The following is a 15,289-nucleotide window of genomic DNA, read 5'->3' as shown; positions in this document are numbered from 1 at the left end:
CCACCTCACCTGTACCGTCCCACCTCACCTGCACTGTCCCACCTCACCTGCACCATCCTCGGCAAAGCCGTCCTGCAGCTCCGCAGCACCTGCCCCTGCGAGCCCCGCTGGTCTCCTCTTTTTCTTTCAGTGCACAGAGTGATGTCCTGCTGGAGGCCGTAGGGCACCTCATCCTTCGTTCTGTACCTCATACAGAACTAAAAAAAAATAAAAGCAGGTGATTGACTGATCAATTCTCCTCCAGAGTATAGTTTTCACAGCCTTGTACCACACCCCAGGTTCCAGTCATCAGTTTTTAAAATGAGAAACCCCCTTGATGCTTCCAATGTCCACAAATCCGTCTTGTAAGCAGTTTCTGAGGAGGCCTTTCCCACAGTTGAGTGTAAAAAGTTGATTTAATTTTAGAGAAGATGTGGAATTTTTGACTTTTTAAAGTTACTCAGTGTTAGTGAAAACATATGCTACCCAGAGAGAAACACATGGCACTGTTGATTGAGGAATGAGTAGAAATGTTAAAATACACCTTTTCATTATTTAAAATCAGCGCTTCATACTAATGGAAAATAATTGTGCTTCACATAGCAATGTGTTCAAGCGGATTAAAAAAAAATTATATATATATATATATACACAGTATATACAAAAAACCACAACATGCTGTGCTAAAATATCTATATTTATATGTTCTGTGGGGAAATTTTAAAAACAGGACTTTTTTAGAAGCAAACCATAAAGGAAAACATATAATATGGAAATTCTCCATTTAAAATCTAGCTAGCAGCCAGCAGTGCGTTGATTTGAAATGCTTTGCCTTTCTAACCGTTCCCCTCCTCCTAATAAGCACTGCATCCAATTTGTATGTTATTCGGATGAAATGGTTTAAGCAAGAGAAAATGAGGAGTTTGAAAAATAAAGGAAAGGTCTACAGAAGAAATGAAGTGCTATCATTGAAATCTTTATTTATATGAAAAGAAAGGGCTAAAACATTACCTCAGAATTCAAGATTACAACATCAGTAGGATATAAAGTAAATCCATTCTAGTAGTGAAACATCAGAAACCATAATCCTTTTTCAAAGACCTTTTGTTATTTTAATGTCTGACAAATTATGCTTTTTTAAAAGGAGAAAAACACTTAGATTTAAGAGGTTTCTTTTACTTCAGTAAAAGTAGTTTCACTATTTAAAAGTTTTAATTTTCTGTAACCAATAGTATTTACTATGCTGGCTAAGTATTAACACAAGAGTAAGGTTATTTTAGCCTCAATAGGACCGAGTACAAAGTTGCTGCCAAAGACTTTTGCATCAAGTTGTTATGGCAACTCCGTGTTCCAAATAGTATTAAGTTTTAGCCGTGGTTTTTGTTTTGTTAATTTGGTTACGTTTCCTTCCACTTTGTACGGTAAGTGTTACAAAATGTTGTGCCAGTGTTGGGCTCACTGCCACCCCAGAAGGTCTCTGAACCTGTTCAGCACTGGCTTACATTGCAGCAAGAAATTCCAAGGCGATGTCCAAGGATCCTCATCACTGCCTTTTGAGGGGAACCTCCTGACCTCAATATGAGCCTAGGAGTCATGAGCTCCAGTGTTCTTGGCACTAAGAAATAAGGGCGAATGAAACAGACTGTAATTCATTATGTATAAACACCTCCATGTACTAAAGTAGAGAGAGGATGGATCAAAGGATGGAAAAAGAGACCTTTCAGTTCTGCATTCAGCATCTCTGTTTCATATGTTCACGTGGAACAGCACTGAGAATAAGATCCTAATTTGTATTCTGGACTCTTCATATCACATGGACAATAGGAAAAGTAAAATGGGCTCCTGAGAGCTCAGCAAACATGGGGCAGGTTTGCCAGGCACAGGAAATTCGTGCAAGTCCATGATGACACAGATAGGGAAGAGGCAGAGTTGTGGGTTTAAAAAGAGCTGGACAAGAGCTCAGGATCACAAACGTCACATGCCATTCACAACAGAAACATCCCCAGTGATGTAAGTTCCTTGCTTTCTCAACCTAACTCTATTTTACAACAAAGCCTCTTTCACCTCCAAATGCACCAGGAGCTGTCTTAATCCAGACTCCAGCACTTCTTGTCAGTGGGGCAGGGGAGCACTGGAGCTCAGCCCAAAGATGTCAGAGCATCAGTCACGTAAAGAGCAGCACTCCTGGGCTGACTTTCACATGCAGTCTCATCACAGTTCTGGTGTACTGCTTTTTTTCACTACATATCTCAGCTCTTTCCTCTCCTAGTTTTCATGCTAGCCTGTTTTTAAATAGAAATATAGATGGAAGTAAGATTGAAATATTGAAAAGAGAAGAAATGAACAACAATTAAAAATACTGAACAATAATTAAAAAATAATAATGACATATGCACATGCAATAGATTTAAAGGGGACAAAAATAATTTCTTGTTCCAACCTGACAGTATTTTGATATTTAAAACAGCGCTTTCTTTCCATACCTAAATGACAGACATCTCCCTACAAGACAAACAGAACATGAACCTTTGTTTACCAAAATCTGACTAAGATTTCTTGCATGAACTTGGGCAAATAGCTCAATTTTCCAGTTTCTCAGCCCGCTGTTTGGAAAATGAGAACAATACTATTTCCTTTTTCTCATCCTTTGTCTTGTTTATGGAGATAGACACCACTCCAGGGAGTACACAATCACTAATTATGAACAACTAGCATAATAGCACCCTGATCTCTAGGACCTACCGCAATACAAAGAACTAATAATCGTCACAAGTCTTTCGTTCTGATGCATGATCAGCAAGAACTATGAATACTAACATATGCTGAAAGTTGAGTTTAATTTAGAGTCTTTGAGCAAAAATAAAAGCCTATTTTCCCATTGTTGTCCTTCATACAAGCTTATACTTTCCAGGAAGCTTCTGCCTTTACATTTCTTCCTCACTCTTTTCAAAATAGAAACAAAAACAATGAAAGCCTCGCTAAATAAAATAAAGATTTGGAATGGCCAATCTTTTTCTTCCTCCCAGTTACTGTCACCCAGGAACATGCTGCAAAGGATGTCTACATTATCGTTTAGTTTCACAGAGATCTGCAGAGTTCTGCCAGCTGCTGGCCATATGCCTCCTGCTTGAAGGAACTATCTATGTCCTGTGTTGTCTGTACACATCTGATTCCTTATTTATGTATTTTTGCTTGGTTATGGCATATTATAAGCACAGCTAGCTTAACTCTCACGGTTAGGATCCAAATCCTTCACTTCTTTATTATTATTTTCATTATTATTATTTTGTAGTTGTTCAAATGAAATTCCACCGCACTACTGGAAACTCATACAGCAACAAATGGGACGAAAATGATAAGATGTTGCACAAAGGTGTCTGACACAAAACATTGACAATATTTCATTTACAATTACATTTCTTATTTAGAGTGCTGCCTTTTTTCTTCTTCTCTTTTAATGGCCTGACAGTATTTCAAAGCAGACAGAATTTCCTGTTAGCGTCCACGGTTGTGTCCAGAATTTCTATCCACTAAGTGATTTGTGTAGATTCCACCATGGGGACCTCTGGCCACCCCAGCCATCACAAGGGTGGGAATGTACTCCTTCACTCCTCTCACCGTCCCTGATGAGTGGGAACTGTGAAGCAGAGAACGATGAAGTGAATTGCTCCCAGTGAGAGGAAATCACTGACCTGGGAACTGAGTTCCAATTGCCCAACTCTCTGGCAGGAGCCAAACCACATGCTATTGTTTGCTATTGAAGCCTGTGGACATCCTCAGATACTTGAAGTCTGATTTTATGAGCAGACTTGCTGTGCACATACTCATGTTAAAATGATAAAACCGTGTTTGACACCACACAAGCTTTTACATTTCTGGGTGATAAATCCTTACCACAAAAGCATTCTGAAGCACCTTTTACATGGCAGGTTTATTTTTCAGAACATGGGAACATCTCTCAGAGGGGCAGATTTTTTCCTCAGCATACAACTTAAATGTTCCTGCGTGGTAAAATGAAAGAGGAAGATCCATTGAGAGGAGCTCTCACTTCTCATTTAATTTACTACCTAATACTCAGCAGCCCAAGATTTATAACTCTGTACATAACTGTCTACATGTTTCCCCTTGTGGCAGATAGCAGAAAAATATTAATAGGCTTGCTTAGAAAGTTTATTTAAAGGAAGAACTTAGCTATATTATTTTTCCTGAAGGTGTGAACAATGCTTAAGGAGCTTAAGCCTCCATGTAGAAGTATTATCAGATAGGTTCATGAGGATGCTAACTGTATTAATATGAAACTCCAAAAAGAGCCTTCACTGCTATACATAGGTAGAGTCAGTTAGTAAATAGTGTACTCTCTGGTACTGCAGAGTTTTGAAATTGCAGAATATGTTGCTATTTCTGAGCACAATAACATTAACACATAACACATATCTCTTATATCCTTTCTGCAACTCCTGTAAATCCAACAACAAAACCAGTCTTGAAGAGTCAGAGCTCTGTGTCTGTTATTTTCTTATGGATTTTTTTAGGGGGGAAGACGTTTTTTGGTTTTTTTTTTGTTTATACATAAGCATCATCTCCTGCCATTTACAACCTAAAGTCCTTCAGCATTGGCATAGTTAATAGGATCCAGACAATGAAGCTGGAGCAAGGGACTGTTTCAGTTTCACCAGCCAAAGAGAAGAAAAGACTCCATTTGATAAATGGTGGGAAGTATATTAGATGTATAAAAAACATTTCATTTTTAATAAACCTAGGTGTTACTGACAACACAGGTAAAAAGCAAAGTTCATTTCTTCAAAATATATCTAAACTGACAGTATCCCTTTAATTAAGCAGCGATTTAGATTTTCCTCTTCTCCACATACAAAGCTTTAATGAAACATGAAAGCCACAAAAGAAATCTGTGTGTGTTTCATGGCAAGACGTGAGGAATGGTTTTCCGTTTAAATTCACAGAGAGTAACTATACAAATAACATTTAATATTTGTCGGAAGTATTATCTGCCTTTTTCCCTCACAGCATTACATTACTAAGGTAATAAGTACACGAGAATACATGATTTCCTGGATACTGTATTGAATATGCACCTTTAAACAAAGTTAGACTTGGGAATTTATCCGTATCTTAAAATGCTAATCTAACACTAATTAAAAGGCCAGTGAATATGCTTTGATGAATTCTAGTTCATAGAATATGACAAATGAATTCAGATGGCATGCTCGACTGTAGCAGAATTACAATACCCAAGCTGCAGTGAGCTGGGGGAAGCCATGCAAACCACGCTCTGCACCAGTACTGGGGACAGCTGGAGCTTTGTAGCTCTTGGGGTGCTGCTGTCCTCATGTGGTGTGGACAGCTACAGCTCTTGTTTCTAATCCAGGCTATGCTGAAACAAAAAATTCAGCTTCTTCTACATCCGAGCCTCCCTCTAGCATATACAGCCTCCCTGCTATTCACTGTGAGGTGCCTCTACAGAAAGGACAGTGGCTACCTTGGAGAAGAAAAGCTGAACCAGAGCATTCCCTTTCTTTCACAAAAGCAGGTTATCCCAAAGGCTTCATCCTCTCCTTAAACTGTGTACATCTTTCATTAAAGAATTATACAGAGACCAGGTAAATATTTCTGAATGAGACTGCATCCAGCATCTCCTGCAATCAATTCTCTTGTTGGTTTTATCTTAGAATCAGGCCAAACTTCAATTCATCCTATAACACCATTTGGAAGTATTTCCTATGAAGAGGCTTCTTTAAACCGCCTGCAGATCTTTCCAGAGGTATTCATTGCAAAATGACACGTGAGAAGTTAACAAAACTGTACTTTTACCTTCATTCTTCCCACATGAGGAAAGAAAACAAAATTAAAATCAATTTAGGACTTCAGGTAAAAGAAGTTGGGTTTTGGAAGAAACCTTCTTAGACTTCATTCAGAAAGGGATTTCAAAATCAAGCTTTCCAACTATCTTTAATTACCTGCCTATATAAAACAGACTGTACACGCCTTTCTTACAGAGTTCTATATAACTCGTGGCAAATTCTCCATTACCTCTTTTGGCTTTTTAACCTCTTGCAGCTGCTTTCAGTATACTAAATGCAAATGAGGCTGCCCACCATTTGAGAAACCTGAAAGAAAAGGGATGAAGTCTACCTATTGTCCTGGGAAAAGTAATCAGTAGCAGGCACCAATACAACAAACGATGCTCGCCAAAGGAACTGGGCTGCCTGGTTTGGACAGAGTTGAAGAGCCAGGCTCAGAGAACTACAAATACAGAAACAAATTTCTAAGAAGAGAATTGTCCAGTGGGAGGAGGTAGAAGCAACTATGTTTGCTTTCACTGTAGTGAAAGCCTTTATTCTTCTAACAACAGAGAGCTCTGTCCAGGAGTACTTTGAAAAGGAAAGAGCTGGGAGCTTAGGTGTTGGTTGAAGCCTTTTTCAAAGATATATTGCAAGCAGGGGAGGTTCCTGCATAGAATCATTCTTTGGAATGGAGGACTTCTTTCCCTCTGCTGAGGAAATATCCTGGCCACTGAGACACCGAGTATCCTGAGGTTGAATCATTCTCTCTTAATTGTGTCATGTCAGTTTGCATAAATAATTACATTTCCACTGGATCAGAACGAGCGTGCCTGTACTTCGGGGTTAATGCACAAGTCCATTCACAGCCTCCCCAAGAGGCAGTGTCAAAGTTTGAGTGGCTTTATATATATATATCCTCTGGCAAAAACATGGATTGCAACTGAGCAGCGTCTTTTAAAAGATCAGTGGCATTTTAACAGCGGGCTCTGGGATGCCTCCCTGTGTTTAAAAATCTGGCTCAAGGCATTTTTTCCAGGGTCTCACAGCGAAATGGTGCCAGTGCTGGATATTGAACTAATATCTTCTGAGGAACGTCTATCCAGATATTTGCAAACAAGGCTTAGGGTCTCTCAGAGGATTTAATAGAGTGGACACAGCTCTGCACTAATAGAGCTGAACAGATTTGGGACTGGAGCTAGATGGTTGCTAGCCAGCACGGACTGCAGATGGTGTGATTACTTCGACTGGTCTGAAAAGATCACGGAAAAACATCTGGAGTCCCAACCCACATCTTTAAACCAACATCAGGCTGTGCTTTAGGGGAGAAGAGAGATTTTCCAGATTGCTCTTTTCCCTTTGTGAGGGTGGATCTTATAATGAGCACAGCCAAATTTCTAGATGAAGAAAATTCTCCTTCTCACAAGTTCTGCTTGATCTTACTATCACAGCCTGCGTGTACACTCCTAATATGTTCCTTGACTGCTACTTCTGTGTTCTCCTGCTCTTCGATCAGAGATAAATAAAGCAAAGACAGCATGATGCCTGTTATCTAAAAAGATTCAGGTACAGTTAGTATCATAGCACAGTCACGGTGCTTGAAAATTGTATTTTCCTAGAGAGGACTTTTACTAACCTACTTGGATCATACACAGAGGAAGTCCTAGGTCTAGGGGGAGAAACTAACTCTTAGTAACAGAACGTTTGAACATTCATACAGGATTAATTACTTGTTTTATTTTTCTTTTAATTTTAAATGACTGTAGTGTGAGTAAAAGTAAGAAATAAAGGCTCTGATCTATGCCAGGCACTCAGTACATGCAAATACTCTGCAAGTTTTTCCTATCTTAAAGAATTTCAGTGTAGACCACAAATGCAAAGTAGAGTGAAGTGATCCCTGGAGAAAACATGTGCAGTTCCACTTACATGAAAAGACCACTTGCTTCAATAGAGCGTATACACTTATCCTCAGGATAAATTCAATTTTCTTATTGTTATTAGATGGACATCTTTTTTTCAGTTGGTGTATACGTGATCTAAGCATTTACACTCCTCTTTTAGTAGAAATCTGTGCTTATATGATGAACTGCAGCATCACTGCACAGTGCTGTAAATATCAAGTGAGGTGTGCTTCTAATGCCGTTAAGATAAGTCAGAAATACTAGCCTGAAACAAATCAAATAAGTAAAAAATAACTAGAAATAAAAATAAATAAAACTTCAGATCTACACAGAAGGTGTTTAGTCTGTGGCACATCACACTAGCAAATCATCACCCTGAGGACACAACTCTTGAAATGTCATCAAAATTTTTGAATTTCACAACAAATAAATAACATGGAAAGAACGTTGATTTTCTAACCATTATTTCCAAAAATAGTGTCCTGGATACGATTGTCACACCTAAATTCCCAGTTAACATTTACTTATGACAATAATTGAGTTGAAAGCATTCAGCCTGGGACAAACACAAAACACAGAAGGCCTAAAGGTTACGAACAGTAGAAAACGGACTTATAACAGATTACTTGTGAATCACAAAGGTTGCTGCCAGGTTCTTACCATATAAAAGTCAAGTGTCAGACTGCCTGTTCCTGCTATGATTCATGTGAGATCAGGTCTCTACATTTTGTGAGTCATGCTCTCCATGGCTCTGGCCAACACTCCTAACTCGTTTATGCTTTTACTGGGGCAGGGGGGAAAGGCACGTTTATACTAAATACTCGGGCCCTTACAAGTCAGCACTGTTAACTGAGAGCACTGCAAACAACCGGTGCAATAGGAATGAACATTTGACTAAGTGGCAATGAAAGTAAAATTGCTACTCAAGTCATATTTTGTTCACATCTCTGCAAGCAGTACATGCTCTATCTACCCCAGAGGGAGCTCGGATATGACAAGCAGAAATTACAGCGTGGCTTTAATTTCCCCATTGCATGACTAGAGGGAGATACTTTGAAAAGCCATTCAAGATTACTGAAACATTCTCCCTAAAATACACTTGCTGACATCTTGGCTCCTATTGTCCAGCAGCTTCCTCTCTCCTTTTAAGCTAAGAAACCGATGAGGAAGGTGTGTGCTTCCAAATGGCACTGAGAATTTGTCTTACATGGTCCTCTTGTTTTTTACGTCAGTCCTTAACAGTCTACTTACAGTGCTAGTGATGGTTACCTGTACATATCTGGTGTACATCCCTTGAGTGAGGGTAAAGACAGGGGCACATCAGCTGTGATAAACTCTCATTGAACAAAACAAAAATCGTTTTTGGGAAGGTCTTCTGCTAGAAGTAGTAGATGTGCTGAATTTTACAGATACTTTCCAGACAGCCTTGAGTACCTAACTTATCCTGTACCTAGCTTAAGGGCATGTCACTTGCTACGTAAGGCATCTTTATTTGCTTATTTGATTTTCAATACACAGAAACTATCTCGACATCAACATCAGTGGACCTGGAAGCATTTCCACCAGCCCTACTTAATCTCTGTTCCTTCAGCCTAATTTGCTCTCAATTACTTCCGTAATGATTCATTGTACCCTTTACCTAGCATCAAAGAAATCAGGTCTGGACATTACACATTTTCTTATAGCTGTTGGTTAAAGCCTCCATAATCTGTTCCACTTCACCTTACTTAAGATGATACTCCAAATGCTCTCAGACCAAGATGCAGATATTTTATGGAGCCCATTAGTTCCAATAGGAATTACATTCTGAGAAACTGAAAACCCCCAATAGAAATCTGGCAACATGCATATGCTAGAATCAATGAATGCTAGTGCTGAAGAATGGAGCTCAGGTAGATGCAAGGCAGTTAACATGAAGGAGAGCTGTTTCAGGGCTACAGTAGGTTTAGCAGCACCAAGCACTGCAGTGCCTGCTTCATTTCCTCTGCCTAACAGTTTCCTTCACAGATTAAAGATTTATAAACCCTTCTCCACTCAGCATCGAAATAGGAGCTAACATCTGTTCCCCTTAGCAAATGCAGGCACTCACTCCTAGCCTAGCACGCCTTCATAAAAATTTTGCCATATTTATTTGTTCCAGTGTGACAAGTTTTGAAGTAAGAGCACTGCTCTATTTGACTGAGGGCAGCAGAATACTGGGAATACGATCCCCAGTGATTTTGCAGAGCCCTGTCCGTGGCTAATTCCTAGAACATGAATGAACCAGAAAATAAAAAATTAATTACATCAGATTATTGTACCCTTCAGTCCACAATCACATTTGACAACATCCAGCATTATCAACAGCTATCAAAATCCATGAAGGTTTATTCCATGGGTGGTGACACACTGGAACAGGTTGCCCAGAGAGGTCGTGGATGCCCCATCCCTGGAGGCACTTAAGACAAGGCTGGATGTGGCTCTGGGCAGCCTGCTCTAGCAGTTTGCAATCCTGCCCATGGCAAGGGGGTTCAAATTAGATGATCTTTGGGGTCCTCTTCGTCTCAGGCCATTTTATGATTCTATGAGCACTGTCAGACTAAGCACAGGGCTCCTGAGTGCAGCATATCCTGAGGTAACATCAGGTCAAGAGATGCATCCCTCCCTCTTTCCTCTTCTAGAAACCTCACCCTTCTAGTCTGACCTTTCTGATGTGCTGTCACTCCCTTTGTTGGAGTCACACACTGAACATGAAAGGAAAAAGCTTTAAAACCAAGGCACTTGAAAATGAGATTGAAAAGGCAGCAGCAACTGTTAAGCACACCAGAGGCAGGTAACCTGAAGTCCCAACCCAAATGGCCAGCAGTCCACTGCAGGGTGTGATCTGACACAGAAGCAGTGCGAAACCGTAGTGGCATCAAGGTGCGTGTTGAGGTGGGAAGTGAGTTTTTAGGAAGACTGCTTAAAGTATTGGGGTGAAACCACAGTCCCACGCAGCTTAGAGAAATGTGCTCTTCTGCAGTAGAGTGCACCCAAATCCCTTCTCTGTGCTGTTCTTTGAAAATTAAAGCAATCTGAAGCAAAGCTTATTTTAAAATGCTTGTTAGAATAAACAAAGAGCAGAGCCAGAGAAGGAAATTATTTGTAGCAAAAAATAAAATAGAATCCTGTGATGTACATATTTCCACAAGAAGGGCCCTTTGCACTGCTGCGGACATTTTATAAATTTCTTTCTATAAAGAGTGAAGTATTCAAATAGGAAACGTCCATTTGGCTGACTCACTTGTTTGCAGTTTGTATACAGATGACAGCTCTTGCTAGCAGGCTGCTCTCAATGCTCTCTTCATTAACTCCAGAAAAAAATAAAAGCTCCATTCTCAATTCCTTGCGAGCTGAATCATGCTCTCTGCCAATGTGCCAATGATCTTTGGATGTTTAGTTTACGTTGGCATATTATACCTGGTTTTATTTAGGGCTTTCTTGGAAACCTGCAGTATTACGGAGAGAGCAGCCTGGGGAGTTGATGACCTACTTAGAATGTAACTGTGGAATAGGTATTTTAATAAATCATATAGAAGAGGAATAAATGTTTTTTAAAAATCTGAATCAGCCCAGTTATGCTGATTTTTCACAAAATCATCACATTTATCAGAGGATACAGGTGATTTTCCCTCATCTAATTGAACAGGTCTGAAAAATTCAAGGGACTATTAGTTTGGAGTTAACAGTCTCCACTGGTAAAAGCTAACCAGTACTTCAGCATTAAGCAAGATCTCACAAGGTCATCAACCCACCCTCCAAACAGAAAGACTCAAAATACCATAAATACCTTCCAGCTAAGTGACACCACAGACAGAACCATGTTTTAGTCAATAAACCACAAGCAGCAAGTCTAGTTATATCAGTCATTTTAGGTAGCTCATCAAAAAGGATGAACAAATTTTCCTCTTTGCTGCAAGAAGGCAGTTGCTTCTCATGTGAGTAACAATCCTTACTTTTTTATCTAACTTCCCTCTTTCATCACGTGAATTTACACTGAGTTACAGCAAAAATTAAATTGTGAAAAGCCAGTTCATTCTGAAACATAAAACACATATACAGCTGCTCAAATCTAGCTGTACTTGCTTAATATTGATCTGAAGTCAATTCATCTGTGGTAGAGCCTACTTGGAAAAGTCCAAGACCAACGAAATCTGCATTTAAGCTGGTATGATTATTCAATAACTGACACACATCTCTGCGACTTGGAACTCAACCAATATCTTGGCTTAAGGCTGTCTTTCCACCACAAATAGCTTTCCTTTACTCAAATGGTATCTGTATTTATGAATTATAATTGAAGTATGAGCTTGGTAAGAGTCATCAGATGCAGAATCCATATAGCTCATTTCACCTATGAAGTTGGCTATTCACATTTATTAGCATCTAATTACTATGCTTTTTGAGAAGTGTCAAATTTCAAATTTGATTCTAAACAGGGAGATAAAAAAAATCTCAACTCTTGTCAGCCATTTCTAGGGAAACTGGAAAAACAAGATTTGATGGTGAAATAAATATAGCTGTGGGCAGATAAAAAGCAACTCAACCATTTCTAGACAAAGATGACAACTTATCTTGAACGAAATTAGTGCTTCCTTTAACTCCTCGGGACATTTGGAAAATTCATACTCGGTGTTCCAGTTTCCTGCCCTCTCAGTGGGGCAGAGGGCAATGAGGCACCTAGTTCCCATTGACTTTCAAAGAGATTTAGACACCCACCTCATGTTTTGAGGACTTCTTTCTTCAAGTAATCACCAGCTAAGAAAACCATGCACAAAACAGGGAAGAGTGTTCATTTGTCCCTTCACTGTTAGCTTCAGTTTGTCCTTGAACAAATTGTTAAAGATTTTTATTCCTCTCTTTTAGAAATCCCGTTTGTAAAGTAAAAAAGCCCAAAACATTAATACATTTAAAAAATGTTCAGAACTTGAGCTGTAGGTACATTAAAAATAGATGCCTATCTGAACTGGCAACAGTCAGAAATAACTGGGAAAAAGACTTTGTTGGATTAACTCTATATGATCAATACCAAATAAAAACTGCTCTGGTCTTGCTGAGGTTGTTCAGTGCTGTGCAATTCTCATAAGGCAAGTTGTTTGGTTTTTTTTCTTTTTGAAAATGGGAAATGCTCCGAGATTAAGCAATAATTACATTTTTTGACCAAATGCCAGAACCCATAGGTGTATAGGAAACAGACATCAGTAATTACAGTTTGTACTTCAGCTATTTCAAAACCCCCTGCTTCAATGAACAAGTATTAACTGGACAGACACTCCTTCACAAATTAGAGGTTGCAAAGGTTTATTACACACCATATTTATCTTTGAAACTCGTCCAGTAGAATTAAACTGAAAAATAATGATACAGATTATGGTTGCAGGCAAAAAAACTATTAAAACTAACAACTATATATATGTTTTTATCTGTCAAACTGTCCCTGCAGCCACTCTTTGGTTTAGGAGCTCAGGAATGTGGTATTTAGAAATATTAATTGTTTTATTAGTGTGCTGTTGTCAAACTTTAGACTGTATTTTCTCATAGGAGTTGATAAACCATTTCTTTCTTAATTGCTCAGGCCTTTGAACATAGAGTTGTAAGAACGTGAGTCTGGACAAATTAAAAAGTACGATGTCCATGGGAGTGAGAAACTTACAATGAAGAGCATCTGACACTGCATAGTGAAAATGTGGAGAGTCATTAAGTTGGCACAGACCAAATCTACTGTAAAACCCAAACGACTTCACAGTATTATGGTGTCTACTGTAATAAGTTAGTTAAAGAAGCCTTGCTGGCAAAGTTGGATAGCTAAGACAGCTCTGATCAGGTCAGGTAGCTCACATTAAAATCACACTTGTGAAGCTACAAACTTTTCTCTTTAAAAGATGCAAGCTCCTTGGGCTATCCATGAGAACATCAAGACTATAAGTCTGAAGAAATACAAAATTGGTGGGTAAAGAATAGGTGCATAGATTTAGGTTTCCCTGAGGCTTCTGAAATAGGAAGAAGCATAGAAAAGACTGCTTATCTATTGCCCAACCCAAGATACTAACAACTGATCTAATAAACATTTTGCTTTGTCAACACAACAGACTTGCACACAAATTAATAATTTAAGTACATTCCTATGGGTAAATAATTTCAGTCAGACTGGGAGATAGCATCAAAGCTTTTCATTTACTGAAAGAATCTCAAATTCAGTTCAGTATATTATATAGTGAGGCTGATTAGAAAGGTTTCAGTTAACAGAAACAAGCATTGGGACTGTTTTAATGGTTCAAAACCAGGAAAAGTTGGATCTCAAAGGGTAGTTTTACTCGGTCAAAATTCACAGGGCAGAGCAAGAGTACTCTACCAAAAAAAGTCAGGAATGTAAAACATCTTAGATGAGTAATTTAGAGCATTCATAAAAGGTATAATTATGCATTAATTTATTATGCATTTAGATTATCTCTATACAGCTGCATTAGGCTTTTATGCTTTCCCCAGCAATCAGCTTTCTTTTGAACACAGTATAATTCTGGGAATTAACTAACATTCTGAGAGTGGAGTTTAGGTATACCAAAATACCTGGAATGTGATCATTCTCAATTAAACACTTAAGTAACTCAAAGCAAATGTTTTGCATACTTCCTAACAATTACATTATTGTCTAACATAAAACTAATTAGTTGAGTGAAAAATATTACATAATTTGCAATGCTGTGACAAATAGGAAGCGCTGAATTCCAAGACAATAGGAGTTTCTTGAGGATTTGGATTTCTTTAATATTTTCCAAACAGTGCTGATCTTATGATTAAGATAAATATCTTTATTTCAACAATAAAGTGTTAAAGATTTTATGATGAGCAGACGTATAACATGCTTAATCTACACTACTTTTACGTACATCAATAATAGATGTTCAAATACTGATGCTTTCAATGCAGAAGTATTAGCATCATTTCACTTTTCAGTATATAAGAAGCAGAAAGGTCCACTCTATGTAACACTCATCTACATGTGCTTGAAAGTAGTAACAAACTATGGAAACTCACATTCTGTAAGTCTGGGACAAGAACGTTTTGCACAAACCTACATCACAAATGGAAAATTCTAGATGTCATTTCATGGTGTCATCTAGATTGGTTGTAACAGTAAACACACAACATACCTTTACAAACACCAAGAGATATCATTTGCCTCTATCCACAGCAAAGCTCCTACAGCTGATACGTTTGGAAACCAGAGTGAGATTTATGATGTTATACTGCAGAAATCTGTTCAGCCTCCTACAGTCCTGGAAATTGCATGCAACTCTGTCATCGTAACTAATTACAGCTAACTGCAGATTACCATATTGCAAACATCTTTGTGAAAGAAATATGATGTTCTGCCTGAAAGAAAAAAGAATACCAAAAAAAAAAAACCACCTGAAGGCTAATGAACAAAAATGCACTTTTCCACGTCTGGACTGTGAATCTAAACTCTTCAAATTGGTGCCATAAAACTTCAAATTACTATTTACTGGCAAGTTGTTTCAGCCTCAAGTACTTACAGTAAATCACCATTACGCTAATACCATACCTTTGGCCTGAAACATATTAATCTTGGTT

This window comes from Cyrtonyx montezumae, unplaced genomic scaffold (assembly GCF_038088225.1).
Source record: "Cyrtonyx montezumae isolate F1298 unplaced genomic scaffold, pur_monq_1.0 scaffold_4, whole genome shotgun sequence".
Taxonomy (NCBI): domain Eukaryota; kingdom Metazoa; phylum Chordata; class Aves; order Galliformes; family Odontophoridae; genus Cyrtonyx; species Cyrtonyx montezumae.
The sequence above is the reverse complement of the archived record's forward strand: the minus strand, read 5'-3'. Positions refer to the sequence as shown.